Source organism: Centrocercus urophasianus, unplaced genomic scaffold, assembly GCF_019232065.1.
Source record: "Centrocercus urophasianus isolate 14NV4802_14NV808 unplaced genomic scaffold, USGS_Curo_1.0 seq_15, whole genome shotgun sequence".
Classification (NCBI taxonomy): domain Eukaryota; kingdom Metazoa; phylum Chordata; class Aves; order Galliformes; family Phasianidae; genus Centrocercus; species Centrocercus urophasianus.
This window is the reverse complement of record NW_024884697.1, coordinates 23,328,845-23,344,294: the sequence shown is the minus strand read 5'-3', so window position 1 is coordinate 23,344,294 and position 15,450 is coordinate 23,328,845. Positions and strand designations below refer to the sequence as shown.

The 15,450-nt window shown below is 40.1% G+C and overlaps 1 long non-coding RNA gene across 6 annotated transcripts; it reads right to left on the bottom strand.

Annotated features, from left to right (window-relative positions):
* Positions 1-1,412: 1,412 nt before the first annotated feature.
* On the bottom strand, positions 1,413-13,577 carry LOC122158879. 6 transcript variants are annotated; one of them, XR_006168331.1, is made up of 4 exons: positions 13,222-13,577; positions 12,006-12,130; positions 6,442-6,822; positions 1,413-3,396 (listed from the first exon to the last, which is right to left on the bottom strand). It is a non-coding gene; the product is annotated as an uncharacterized LOC122158879 (long non-coding RNA). The 6 variants fall into 6 exon arrangements; XR_006168334.1 differs by lacking the exon at positions 12,006-12,130 and adding an exon at positions 5,815-5,890; XR_006168330.1 differs by lacking the exon at positions 12,006-12,130 and having other exon boundaries at positions 1,413-3,156; positions 3,264-3,396.
* Positions 13,578-15,450: the final 1,873 nt, after the last annotated feature.

The following is a 15,450-nucleotide window of genomic DNA, read 5'->3' as shown; positions in this document are numbered from 1 at the left end:
TTAGAAAAACAGCCAAAGGCCAAGCAGGCTGCCATATAGCTACTATTCATCATTTGGTGGCCACAACCAAATGGATACAACTGCAAGGACATTTTGCACTAGGTTAAATAGACATGCACAAAAACCAAGTAGCAGGATGCTTAATCTGATTTCTGCTGTGTGGGAAAGCTCTGCCTCCAATTACTACCTTACAGCAAGGACTGAATTTAACTGGCTCCTGAATTAATCTCTCAAATCATTTGAATTTGAAGATACGTTTTAAAACAATCCTGCCTTTCCACATTTCTGCAGATGAGAATACCAGAACCACCTAGATTTTGACAACACTCAACTTTTGCACACACATCTTTCACTTAAAGAGTAACATTGTTCCATTCTGGTACCAAGAATGTTGTGTCCTTGCCCACCATTGAGGACTGACAAGATAATTGAAAACGTTACAGAAACCATGCTGTGATAAAGACACCAGAATACACCATTAATGGGGATGCCTTATTTTCATTTTAAACACCTATCTGCAGCTCTCTGTGATGACAGTGGTCTTTTTCTGTAAGCTGAAGTAAAGCTGCAAGCCACATGCAACCAGATCAACACTCTGTTGCCAGCCGTATTTTCCCGTGACAGTGACAATCTCTGCCCCTGCTACTGTAACAACTACATTGCTGCATAATTGAAAGAAAGGCTCTCTTGCTTCTCCCCCATCTGAGGATACTTTCGATCACAGTGATTCCACAGGTTCCACCCTCACTGCTCTCCAAAAAAAAAAAAAAAAAAAAAGAGAAAGAAATCTCTCTAAGCTGTTCATGAGAAATGAAATGGGATTATCCCAGCTCTTGTCATCACCAAGCTTTTCAGGCTTTCAGACACCAGACGGTACCATGAAGTTGCACTTTTCTTCCTTTCAGCATCCCAAACTGCCAGGTTTATCTCATTTCTGACACTGTACTTGAAAATATACCAGCAGACATGCAGTGATACAAGAATAAAAGCATTGATTCTAAGTGCAAATATTTGCTTTTCTGCTTCTAAGCGCTGTAGTATTTGACTCTGCTAAAATTGAAGACCCAAGTGTTCATCCAAGGCTATGGTAGCACAGTATGAATACAAGCTTTCTTCTTTGTTTTTGCAGCAACCTTAAGCATTCTCTTTCTAGAAGCAAAATTTCTTATATGATTTTCTAATCATAGATGCCTCTATGATTTCTGGCTCACTACAGGAGTATTGCTGTGATAAATCCAGTAGGAACACTCCTTTTTTTTATATGTAAAAGACTGACCATTCTTCTTTTTTGCGTTTAGCCGTATGTCATTGTAGAGTAGAGGAACAAGGGTGTAGTTTTCACAGTTCTTCATTTTTTTAACTTGGTCAACAGCCTTTTTTTAAAAAGAAAACAAACAATTATTAATCATGCTGAATTTTTTTATTCGTGTTTTTATTTCTGAGCTCTAAAAATAGCTCCGTGTGTTAGTCCCCTTAAAAGAGGATTTCAATACTCTAACTGTAGAGTAGCAATCAGAAGAATACAATAAATAGTTCCCCGTGCACGTAGATGGGTACACCCAGTTCAATATTCCATCTGACAGCAGAGGCCTACAAAAGGGACTAAGACAAAGTCAGTGTACAGTAATGCCCCCTCAGCCTCCATTCAGCAATTTGAAGGTGCTTCAGTTTGTATATCGTAGACCTTGGTGGGTTGGGTGTTTCAGAAGGAAAAGTCATGCATAAGACTGGAAAAATACACTGAGGAAATGAGACAAATATCAGAACTCTGCTAAAGTCAACAGATTTACATTTGAATAAAACTGGTAGAAGAAGAAAAGTAAAGGTAGATTTTAAAATAGTCTGTGAATAAGCAGAAGAATTTATCTTGACTGAAAACAACAGGAATACATCATGGTGATTTTTATCCATCTCTGAGCCAATTCTTAGCTTCAGAGTGTAAGCTCTTATTACTCCATGCATTTCTTACGTAGTGTTGAACAACTACACTATTTCATTTCATTTCACTTCAGTACATTTGGGACATGTTCTTCATAGGTAGAGATTAGAGCAGAAAATTCAAACCATCTCAAAGGTAGGAAGCTCCAGTCTACCCAATACAAGGAGATGCCTTAGTAGCGTATCACACCCCTTACCAAGCAGGCTAGCCACTTCTGGAGGGTGGGTGTGATGGCCCTGATGTCTCCACCCATTTGGTGTTGGATGTCTATGAGAAAGCAAGGAAGCAGTGAGTGCACATCGTGTGTAATGTTGTCTTGAACGTTCTGAAAGGTTCAGAATGGCAGGCAAGAAGTCAGGGAGCCAGGGATGAGACAACCTGGAAGGTAGCAATACAGGTCAGATCTAATGGTTAGATCTCTGCCAGCTCCCTTGCCAGGATTCTCTGGAGGACCACCTGCAATCTGCTTCTTTCTGATGATATGGTTGACTACTGTCTTATCCTTTCTCTTGAGAATTATCCAAGCTAACAGAGACATGCCAGAAAAAAAACAGAAGGTCTGGGTAAAAACACAAAAATATTTACTTTTGGGTGCAGCACTGAAATATCTACTATCACAGTACAAAATCAAACTGTGTCCTCCTAAAACTCCTTTTATATGTATGTGATCACATTAAAATAAAAAAAAAATTAAGTAACTCCTGAGAAAAGGGAATACATTAATTCTGAGTGTCTTGGTGATGTTATAAGCACAGGGCACATCTCCATTGTCCTCTCTAGAAGTCGTTCTAAGACTCAAGGGATGTTTCCAAACTTGTTTTAACTTAATTATGCTGAATACTGACAACAACAGAACTAAGGAAGATGAGCTATACCAAGTCAAAGTCCTAATGGTTCCTACTCATTTCAAAGTTCATGATGAAGCTTATTACAAGAACAGCAGTTCCTTATTGCTGAGAACACTAGTCATAGAACTGTGTAAACATGAAATGGTTCAGTTCTGGGTATAACTATCCACCACCTGCTGCTTTCCAAAACCATTACAAGAGCCCAGTTCCCAGTGAACGTGTCCATACCACAGAACCAGTCACACCTTGTACCTTCTCACATCTCCCTTGAGCACTTCCAGACGGGACACCCCTCTGCTCTGAGGCATAGTTCTGCCTGAGTACTGCAGGTCATCAGTGCAACAGTATTACAGAGGATGTAATTATGTTCTTCAGAAAGAGAGAAAAAATCATACTTACAGTGACATTGCTTCAGGGAGTAAAATTTGAAACAACCCCTCCTTGTTTCAAAGGTATAAATAACTCAAATATCTTACCTTTTGAATGCTATGAATGCTATAATGTGCTCCTCTCTTGCATTTCTCTCAGTAACAAAAACAGTGCTTCAGTGAAGATAGGATAAACAACAGCAGACAAATCTTATCTGTGAACATAGTTGCATCCTTACAGCTGAAAAGTAATCAGAACATTAGTTATACAAATAGCCAACAGAAAATAATTGCAGGATTTGATTATGTACCTATATGACAGCCCCTCTAGCCCTCATATTCAAACAAAACCAGGTTGCATAAGCAATGATCCAGTGAAATAAATTCCATCAGAGAAACAAGTATATGTTTATAGATTTGGAGATCAAAGCATAAAGATGATTTCAAGCAGAGAAACACTGGCATGTAAACATGATGAAAGTGTTCCTTCTGGTCCCAAGCAATGTCTTACAACACCCTCTGCGAACCTCTAAAGGAATACCTATGTGCAGGCCTGTTGGTGTTGTTTCAAAGAAAAAGGAACAAAAGTTCTTGTTAAACTGACAAGACTTGTCTGTGGTAAACAAGCAAGATGTTGAAATCTTTTTCTAACCCACTTCCAAAATGATTTTAAACTCTGAGATTTCTCCAAAATACTGTTGTTTAAAGCCTAGTTGTCTCCAACATAAAAAGAAAAAATGGTTATCAAGCCCTGCAATACACGGCTTATATGGTTGTCTAATCATAGAAGCCCTTACTGTTTCATCAGAAGCATTGCATCTCTTCAAATAGTCAATTATAGTTTTAAGATTCACATCGAATTTATTTCACTTGGCTTTGGCTTTCACTTTTGCCTGCAGACTTCTATTTATTTTGTTAGTTTCTGTAATTTTACCCTATCCAGTTTTTTTCTGGAATTTATGGTGTCAGCCTGCCTCCAAACAGACTTTTATAGCATCTTTCCAGTGCCTGAAGTAGGATGGCAGTTTCTTCAGTTTATGTGAAGCACTGCATTCACCAGCTACTTTCTGTCTAGCAGAGCTGGACACTGAGAGCAGATGTCTTGAGGCAAGGTCAGCTGTACAGAGCCCTCACAAAGCCCCAGCCTAAAGCACAGCCACACAGCTTCTGAGTATTCCAGTCCCAGTCTACTGGCTGGTAGGTAAGGCGTGCCCCAGGGGAAGATAAGGAAGGCAAAGAGCTGGAGCTTTATGGGGGTGCTTCTCACTGACCTCACCTCATCCTGCCTCTGAACTTCGAGCACGTGCCCAAACGTTCACACACCTTGCCTCTGGGAAGTAAGCTCTGATTCTGAAAGATGCTGAGAGAAGGCTGAAGCTGCAGGACAGTAAGAGCCAAGCACTATGTTTAATATCTGCTCTCTGAGAATCGCTGCTGACTTACCATTTTAATTTACATCTTTCTTGCTTGGACCTTTTTGAAGGCTGAGTTCATAGGTTCCACAAGTATAATTCAAACACCACAACCACAATCTGCACTGGGCAGTGGCTTGATAACAGTTATGACTGTCCTCCCACTCCTGGGTTGTGTATATCAGCTCAGGAGCACAGTAAAGAGCTCACTCCAGATGTCTTGAGAGGAATATGATTGGCAAGGTTGTCTCAGGTTTTCCCTCAGGCTTTTTCTTTGTGGAAGCAGCCCTGTCCCTTTAAAATAACATTGTTTTCTTTCTGAATATTATTCTACAATAGTACTCATGATGGAATTGAACTGGCAACAAACTCTAACTTTCTAAAATGTCAACACTACAGCTGTTGTATGAGCTGCTGAGGGCACGAGGAAAGTGAAATCTAAAATGGACAGAGTGGGTGCTCTCAAGATGGATCCATCCATCTTTCACTGACTACTGATAGGATTTCACTAGTTTACATTACATACCAGGCTTTCACACTCTTAAAATTAGGTGAGGTGAATCTCATTTTCAGCAATTACAGGAGCTTGAGCTTTATGTTTTGAATTCTGAGGTGATGAGCTCTATGAAAAACAGCTCATCAACAAAATTGGGGGTCTATGGCAGCTTAACAGCACTGGTGAGTGTAAACAGAAGGAAGACCCAAGCATTTGGTTTCTTCTGATTCTGCCTGTGAATGGTGATTTTGACCAGCTCTTTCTGTCTTTACTCCATGTTCTATAACAAGTGAACAAGTGTTCTCTGAACAACCTTCTTACTGTTACTAATCTGAGAAATACCAAGCACCAAACATCGAGTAATAACAGCAGCGTTTTCAAAAATGTTGCAAAAATCTTTGCCAAAATATTTTGCACAGCAGAATAAACCAAAACTCTTACCCAGATGATAGCTCTGCTATACACATACAAACAACAAAAAGTTTTTTACCCTGTTATGGTGGTGCCTTGAGAGTAAATAAATTATCCCACTGCAGGCTACAGTTAAACCCCTGTTTTCTTCACACTCGTATTTTGCTGTGAAGGTGCTGACTAATTCAAGAAAAGCTGGTAGCCTGCCAGTACTTTCCCATAATTTCCCTTGAGGGATAAACAGATTCTCCCCAAATTGACTGAGAAAGTACAGGGCAAGGAATTATGCAGCCAGATCCATGCAACAAATTGTAAAAACAATGAAGAAACAATTACGCACATGTGAGAGTGCAGTTCACACCCAGCGTGCATTAATTTGTGTGCTGAGACCTGAGAGACCAACTCTTTCTCTGAAACTGAAATAAAAACATCCTGTAAGGGTAACCTGCATGTCCTTGAAATTTGAAATATTGTATCATTGGGGAAAGCTTATTAATTCTGAAAATACCTGTTGTCAAGGATTTCTGGGACTGTCACTAAAACATGGTAGAATAGTTCTGTAGAAGAGGTTTTGAATACAATGGCAAGGATGATGTTCAAAAAAGAGACTAAATCAGCTGGGATTTACCAGCCTAGAGAAAGGACAATGAGGGCAAAATAGAAGCAGCACAAATAAGTGTAAGTATAAAAAAAAATACGAACAGAGTTGTTCATTATTTCTCAGAATGAAGGAATTGAGAAAAGATCAAATGAAATAAAGAGGCAGAGGGATTAAAATAGGAGAATATGGGCTCTTTTCATGTAGATTCTAGTTAAACAGTAGAACTCATTGATGGCAAGAAGTGTCAAAAATACAGAGAGAGATAAGAAAAAGTCATGGAGAAAGCATCCATCAGGAACAAATGCCTGGGGAATCAACAGATGGCTCAGGAAGTCTGGGCAGCAAAACTAGGGAAAACATTCTTACTTGTTTGCCTTGTCCGTATGCTTCTTCCCCAAACATATGCTGTGGATGATTGTCAGATTTTGACAGGTTTTCTGCATTTTTGTCCTGACCCAATGCAGTCTTTTTTTTACACACGTAATCAGCGTCTATCTTCGGATCTCTTTCATTGCTCTGTTTATAAATATTTTCTGAGCTTTTGCAGTGTAATATTACCTTCAAAGTGCATTTTTGTCAAGGCTGGTTTTTTAATATTTCATATGTCCATGTTTCTCAAGTTATCTGTTGGGTCTTTGTCTCCAGAAATTCACTGACTTTGTCATATTGAGGACTCTGATCTGTATTTCTTGATAGAAGCTTTCAGACATAATGAGACTTCCTCTTCATGTGTGTTTTTTCTTAAACCTAATCAAAACAAAATTAATATTTTTTGTGAGCAAAATAGAAAAAAATATTTAGAGACATTCTTGCCAGTATTAAACAATCAAACTGCAGTAATGAGTAAGCATGTTATGAATACCAAGTAAGGCTACATCAACGATTAAAATAAATAAACAGAAAACTCTTTTCAGCAATTTGAGGACCATATTTGATGCAATGCATTTTTTTAACTAGCCATCAGAAGTGTGAGTATGAGTAAGATGCAAGAGCTAAAAACAAAAACAATGAGCCAGTGTTCAGGCTTACAGAAGAAGGAAGTATGAGCGAGTTAAAAAGCAACAGAGAAGTGGTAAATAGGCAAAATAATAAATGCAAATAAATCACAGCTGCAGAGGGAATTACGGAAAGTTAAATGTTTGATGATGTGAAATCTAAGTAGTTTAATTCTATGTGTTAATTATTTTGAGTGCCTTTTGCAGCATGCTGAGTCTAGTGCAACAGTATGAATCACTGTCTAGGCTTAAATGTGAACCACAATGGATTTTATGCCAGTGATGGAGTCTGTTTTCCCATTTTAGTACTAAGCAAGTCTTCAGGAATTGTTTATTTAAGGCCCTTAGCTTCTGGTTCATCTTTGTGCACATCAACAGTTCTCTTTTCACAAACGCCTCCATATCTCATTTTGAAACAGGCAAAAGGGCTATTTTTTCATTCCCCTAAAGAGGCGAGCTGTCTTGATACAAATATTGATATCACTGTCTTGCTACAGCTGATTTCAGAATGGGCTCATGCTTCATATTGCATCGCATCAATGTTCTGTGAGAAGCACTCCTTCAAACCCTGGCTCCTACAGGTACAGGATTTTGACATCCTGGTTCAGTTCCCTGCAAACTCAAAACACCTTGTGTGGACACTGAAGTTGCTACAACGTATTTTGTGGATTTTTCTGCTTGTGCTATGATTCATTAGTTAGTAACTGATGATGAGCTGATGAAGTGGTTCAGATCCTTCAGGAAAAAGGAGATCGCTCTGGGTTTTTTTCCTTTTTCTTAATTCACTCACTCCAATACAATAGGGAATTTCTTGGTCCGTGTTATTTGCACGTCAACACACCAGAGCAGAAAAGATTTGAAAGATGCATATATCACAGACTTTCTTAGAGGTGAGTTACGGAATTCAGTTTAAATTACAACTTACAACTACATGTGAACAAGTCCTTTAATCCTTGTATTAACAGCCTTCAAGGAACTTCAAATTTATTCCCAAGCACAATTTACAAGGATCACTACTTCTCAAGATAGCATTAGCTTTCAGGGGTGGTAAAGTGGAACTGAGTGAGTAACGTTTGGACTAATATTGCTTTTAAAGCACTGCTAACGTGCTTTAAGACAGAATGTGCTAAGAGCTTAACTGATGCAGGTGCTTAACACAAATCATAGCAAGATTCCTATCTATATTGTTAGTTAAACTGAATGTCTTAGTTTATAAAAATCTATATTTTTATATGCTATATTTTCTGCGGGAAAGAAATGAGCTATTAGTTGACCACGACGTGCCACACACATTTATGCCAATACCCAAATAACGATGGTATGATACGATGTAGATATTATCTCGGAATCCACCAGGTGGCAGTGTCATGGTTTTCTTCTCATCGTGTCCTGAAACATTCGTTTTCTTTTAAAATATCTAAATGTCACCGGGAAATTTATCATCCCAATTTTGAAAAATCTGGAGAAGTTGTTGGGACATCTGCTTTATTTCCAAAAGCCAACAATGAGAAATGATTTTCTTAAGAAAAGGCAGAAGCCATTGTGCAAGGACGAGGAGCCTGGCTTCTTGTGAGGCATCTGTCGTGTTCCTGGGCGCTCAGCGCTGGGTGCCTGCACAGACTTGTGCAGGATGCTGAATTTAGGCGTGATCGTATCCTGACCAGAAATCAGAACATCATACCCTGAAAGCAGGCAGTCCTCAAAACCCATTTTCATTTTCAGTTGTAATAGAAATATTGAAAAGGAATGGCAATTTCTCTCTATTTCTGTTTTATTTAGAACATCTTATCCTGGCTTTGTGATTTAGCAAACCTACCAAATGGCAGGACTATGATAATTTATATCAGATTTCTCTAATAAAATGCATCTTATTGGGAAAGTGGGATGCAAAATAAGACCATGAATATGCTCATGAAAACACTGCAGTATATTTTTCAAAATGTTAGAAATGCGGAACAACTAATACCTAAAGAAAGACGCAGCCTTGTCCTCTTCTAGTCTTCCCAGGGCAATACAACTTCCCTATTGCAAATCAAGGAAAAGGTCATACAGAATTTAACAAGTGGTTTCACTTGAATCCCCTGACTCATATCACCTTTGCACTCGTGCTGTGAGCAATTGCTTTCAGTGCTGGCTGTGTGCCAAGGCAAAGCAGGATGGCCCGTGAAGCTTCCATCACATGGGAAAGGTTGATGCCATTGGGTAGGTCCCATCCATCAAGACCTGTCTTTTCTCCTAGGAAGATGGCTAACTAATGCAATCTTATTCAAACACAATATATCAACTCCAAATTTTTGTACAACCAGCATGAGCTTTCCTCCCTTGTTCCAGCAAGCCCTGCAGCATCCACCAGGGATGTGAAGGCAGGAATACACAAGTAGAGTTGTTCTCAGCAAATGCTGTGCTGCACTGCCGGCTGGCTCGACCATCAGCTCCTTGCCAAATGACAAGCTAATAAGCTCCATGGTAGTTAGACACTAAGGACATCCCCCTCCTGGAAAGTTTCTGATTGAAAAAATGGTGATCTGCTTCATATAAAGCAAATGTTAATCAGGTGCTGGAACATTTAGGATATAAACAGCAAAAAGAAACAGGACAGCTCAGGTGTCCGTTTTGAAACAGTCTCCAACACCACAGTGGCAGAAAGTAGTCCAAAAGGATCTCGTTAGCCCTGCCTTTAATGAAAACTTAATGAAGCTGTTAATTTTCACAGCCAGTAACATTATCCATACAAATTTTGCTGCTCCTTTGCTCTGAAGAAGGAGAGAGGACTCTAAGGTGAGGGGCCTAATGTAACATTTCATAATGGAAAAAAAGCAACAGATGTTTTGAGACAAGAAATTTAGGAGAAAATTAGGAGCTGTGTAAGAGTTGGGGTTTTGTATTTTCATTTGTGGGTTTTGTCTGCTCTCTTTTTTGAAATAAAAACGATCTACTTCAAAATCTCTTGGACTAAACCACAGATAAAAAAAATTGAGCAAGAATATTTCTACTGAGTCTTCATCCAGATTAATTGGTTTGAAATCTCCATCTCTTGCATTTGCCTAGGTGCTTCCTTCACAGTAATCAGGCAAAAAAAAAAATGCAGGTTCTTCTTTTCTAACTACCAGTATTCAGCTGACAGATCCAGAGAAGAAATACGTATGTCATGTATCTCATATGCAATATACAAAGAAAAACTGTTTTGTGTTTTAGATGAGCTGAATTACATTGTCAGATGTTAGATGTCAGACGTTTCCCTCTGTGCTGCCATTAACTATAAAAGTAGGCCAGGCTGAGGATTCCAGCACAAACACACCTGAAAGTGTGCTGTGAAAGTGTCTCCAAACACACCTGAAATGAAGTGAGCAGAGTCTTGCCCAGGTGCGGGGAATGGAGCAAACCCACTTGTAGCACAGAGGCCACCCCATGCAGGGGCAAGACTCTGGAGACCTTCCTTTCCTTCCTAAAAAGGAGCAGCCTTTCCTTTTAATCTCCAGCTACACCTCCACCCTGGCCATTCCCCTGACATGTTTGTGTTGGGATTAGGCCTCTTCCCTGATTAATAGGATGGTGTGGTGAGACACTTTGCAGTCTTCTAAGATAAATAATGTTAACAGTTATTACATCATTAGTGTCATTAAAGAGCGCTAGCACATACCAGCAAAACATTGGTAATATGTTTTAGCTCTGAGAAAAGCATTAATAACTAATTTGAGATGTAAAATTTCTATCTATCGTTACACATTCAGAAACTGGAAACACCCAACCTGTAGAGAACCTTTCTGGGGGAGCCTGGGTGCCTCCTGGTGTCCAGCTGAGCTCAAAAGCCAGCTTGTCTGAGTGCCCAAGAGGACCTGTTGCATTTGGTGACCAGGTGACCAGATGATCCAAATAACTAATTTCTTCCCTGAATCACAAGAAACACTTACAAACAGGCTATATAAGCAGCAAGATGCAAACAAGCTACTGACATACAGAGTAACAAGACAAAACAGAAGACTTGGCAAAAGGAAATATTTTCAGAGTTGGCTGTGTAACCAAATGTCCTAACTTCCAAGTTGCCCTTTTAATAGTATTTTGACATCAGGCTTCCTTTCCTGACCCATTTAGGCAGTGAAAAGATGTTTTCTTTAGGACTGTTGGACCTTCAGAAAGAGAATTCTATGTAAGACCTACTTTCCTCTCCCTGCTTCTCTAGAGGTTGCCTACCTGTCTTGTTTTAGACAAAGCAGTGGTTTTCTCTGTTCTGCAGTCCCTCCTTGGTAAAGTGAAGATAATAGTGCTTCTTATTTCAGAAGTAGTTTTTGGGGTAGATTAAGACAGCAGGATTTTGAGATGTTCTTCAGTGCATTAACATGGGAGACAGATATTGGTGAAAGAGCTTATGTAACAAAGAAGAAGAAAGAGTAAAATCTTGTCTCTTATTTGGGAGTCAAACTTTGGGAGCTAACGTGGGAGTCAATCAGAGCTGGATTTGTCCTGATGGTAATTGCAGCTTTTAGGGGATCATTTAAATTGTCTGTCAAATGAAAATATTTCTGTATAATGAGCATGCTATTAAAAACATCCCTGGCAGACCGAGGGCAGACACAGCCACCATACCTATGAGGGGCTGGCACAGGCACACGGCTCCAAACGAGTCGTGTGGGATGGCTGTGCCCAGTGCCTGGGCCACTTCTATGGGCATGCCTGATCCTCCACAAGCATTTTTGTTCATATTAGAGGTAAAATGAAGCCAAAAGAAGTGACCAAAATCAGAATGCTTGCTCTTTTTTTCCTCAGAGTTTGCCTTGAGACCACCTGCTAGAAAGACTCCACGTCATCAAGTAGAGGAAAGCAGAACATAAAACTACACTGATGGAGTAATCTCTTTTGGTTTGGCTCAGCATCACCTAGAAACTACTTATTTGATTCGAAAATGCTCCTAACTGCAGAATGAAACTTTAAACTCACCAGAGTGCTTGCTGTTGTGCTAAACGTGCCTTCTCTCTGGATGTCACACAGCACTGCTAACAGCTCCCAGTGGAATACAACAGGGAAAGTTTCATCAGCAGTACAGGGACACTCTGATTTTGTGTCTATTTGTGAAGAAACATTCCCATCAGTGTGGATGTATTGTTATATGCACAAGTATTTTCTGGCTACACTAACATGGGTGTGCTCCTGCCTAATTTTAAATAATGGGATTTTAACGTTGACTTCATTCCCTGCAGTATTAAATTCATAATCATCACATGAGTGTAATTACATTATGAAAGTTACTGAAAGGAAAAATCTCCTATCAAGATTCTTATGAGCTGGGCTCTATCCTAAACCAGCCTTATGAAATACAGCTCTTGGCAAATATCATATGCTTACATCATGACAGAATCAACAATGTTATTCTAAAGCTCACTTAAAAAATGCAGATTCTTTAATGATAATGGACAAATCTAGTCCTGACTTGCAATTGGCTTTGTCACACAATACTTTTCCTTAACTTTTAAAAAAAGTATTAAAGTAGGTATGTAAAATGTAACACCTTCTAAACCACATCTGGGAAATACCTCATATTTAATGACATTAAGTAAAAAGCATTTTTATAACTATGCTCTTCGTGGCCAGGAGACATTTAGTACAATTTGATGCAGACGTGTGCATAAAGAACCAGATTTTATAAATCAATAAGTAATTCTGCATATAAGACCCTAGGGATGGTAAAAAAAAATGCTGATAACGTGGATACAGCTCCCCAAAACAGGCAAATTCCCACTAAACTAAAGCAGCTGGAGGTTTTGCCAAAAATCTCCATTTTGGTCATTGTGGACAACTAAGACGCAAGCTCTCAGGACTGCAAATATTTAAGGATAAGATTAATTTCATTCCTAAATGTTCTCTAACACTTCTTTTTCTTCTCACTTGAACGTTTAGCCAAGGAAACAAAAGTCAACACAGCATCTATTTTTCCTGTATTCCCTGGAATTTTATGGAACTTTTATAAAGATAATCTGTGTTTTAAAAGTGTTTTCCTCTCTCTCCCATGTTGAAATAGCATAAAGAGCAAAAAAAAAACAACTTCCAGTTATTCTGATGATAAGCAAAGTGCTATAAATGCAAGAAGTAAGTGTGAGGAAAATAAAATGATTTTTTTCTCAAACTTTTCTGGGTTTTACCCATCTGGGATACTTACAGCAGCATTACCTGAGGCAGCAGTATCCTGAGATGCTTTCAGATGGAGGAGATATCTGAAGGCGACGGTTCTCTAGAAGCTTGCAGGAACTCAGTGAAGGGGCTAGGTGTGCAAACAGCGCCCTGCAGAACTGCATGATGAGCTGTGAGATTTGGCACAAGCACAGAAACCAGCCTGCAGATGCCCATGACACCATCAGACCCAGGTACGTGCCTCACTTTAGGTGTATGTGAATCTCTAGTGAAGCTTACATCCTTCCTGAATTGGCTGAACGAGGCCAAGCATCAGTTCACCCATGCTTACATGTTAGTGCAGGCACAGCCTCCCCCTGCCCACCAGGTGCACACATTGCTGGAGGCAGGACTTGTCCCTCTGCTTTTAGACAGGCAGATTTTCTATTTCCAGCCTGGTCAATGATCTGTCTGCTGTGACCTTTGTAAACACAAACGGCAAAGCAAAGGGAAAAAAAAACCCGAAAACGCTGTGCTGCAGTCACAGCAGTCAGGATGAAAGGAAGCTCATGGAAACTTTCTAGCAGCCAGTGCACAGAAAATCCTGCAATGCTGGAAATGGCACAAGCAGTGATTTTACTACAAGTGCTATGTCAAAATAAGGAGGGAATTTATTAAAAATCTACTGAAAAGTATGTTCAGAAACAGTTATCAGACTTTTTAAAGACAACTGAATGCGTAATAATGCTGAAAATACGAATCTGATAGCAAATTCCTCACTGTGTAAACATCTTGCTTTTGACTATCATAGGGTTTGTTTCCAGTTAAATAAACAAATGAGCTACCAGAGTGGTACATGTATGATATAGGTTTAGGATTTTTGCCTCGTCTGTCTGAAACAGTTCACATGCTGGAAAAGTCTTGAAAAAGGCTTGAAAGCCTTCTCTCCTGCTGTTTGAGCTCTCCAAAGGCACCGAGGGCTACTGCAGCTGAATCCATTTCAGGGATGTGAGCATAAAATCATAAAGGATATAGCTTATCATCCATTAAATGATTTCTTGGTTTTGTACACTCAAAGATACTCATTCCAGGATTTAATGTGTTTCAACATAGCTTGGAAGGGAAGCACAGCCGAAGTGGGAGCGGGGCTGCAATCCACACCATCTCCTCCCAGCTCCCTGCTGCTTTCCAGAGGGCGAGGAGCCACCACGCTTTAAATGCATATAAATCTCGGCTGCTGCGAGCCCACCCTCCTCCATGGTCCCTGACCCCATCCCTTTGCAAGCACTAGCACTCATGTTACTCATAGCAGATGCATGGAAGGAGCTGATCTGCCTGTAAAATAATCTTTGTTCTTTCAAGTGATTAATTTCTCCTGGATTCCTGAACTCTGTGTACCAGCTGCCCACATGCTCATCGAGCCCTGGGGCTGGTACAGCAGTGGGCAGACCCCTGGCCATGTAGTCTTCACGTGCAGTGACCACAGTCATACTTTCCTCTCTTCTCAGCTTCGCTGATGCCTGCACTGCTCGGGTTTGGGATTCACTCAGTTGTGGTGTTCAGTAGGAACGTTAAATCCAGAAGGATAAACAAAGAGAATAAACATCACCACAAAAATAAGTGTTTCCGTTTGCTCCATCAGTAAATGCAGAAAAGAAACCACAGGTGGGAATGTGCTCAGCTACGATCTTAATCTCAGCCTGGTGATTCCATACCAGTCAGACCTGCCCAGGGTAACTCAGTGGCCAGAGATGAGGGTTTCCACCTGGGGACATCTGCAGCCCTCAACTGCAGGCTGAAATTCTTCTAGTGCCACTGTTGATCCTCTCACAGACAAACATGCAATACTTACTAAGCTTTCATTATCCATGGGCTTAGTTAATAAATACCTAAATAATAATTAAATAAATAAGCATGAAGCGCAGGGATAACCAAATCTTCGGAAACTACACTTCAAAGTGTCAGTTGTGACACTTTATTTGGTAGGTGCTCTTGTCCCACTCTGAGCTGTGGTCGTGCTTCCTCCAGTGCCCTGCCCACGTGGGGGTTTTAAGCCCAGGAAGTACTGAAGCTAAGGATAGATTATATCAGACTGACTTGAAGTGATGAAATAATTGGAGGAAAAGTTGCCTCAGGTACAACTCCTCCCCAGAGCTGCCCTGGAGCTTCACCAGGCTGCCTTGAACTGAGTGAAGGGCTGCAGCTATGACAGTCCCACATCACCCCACAGGCTGGCTACAGATCACTGTTCTGTAGGGCAGTTGGGATCAGTGCAGTC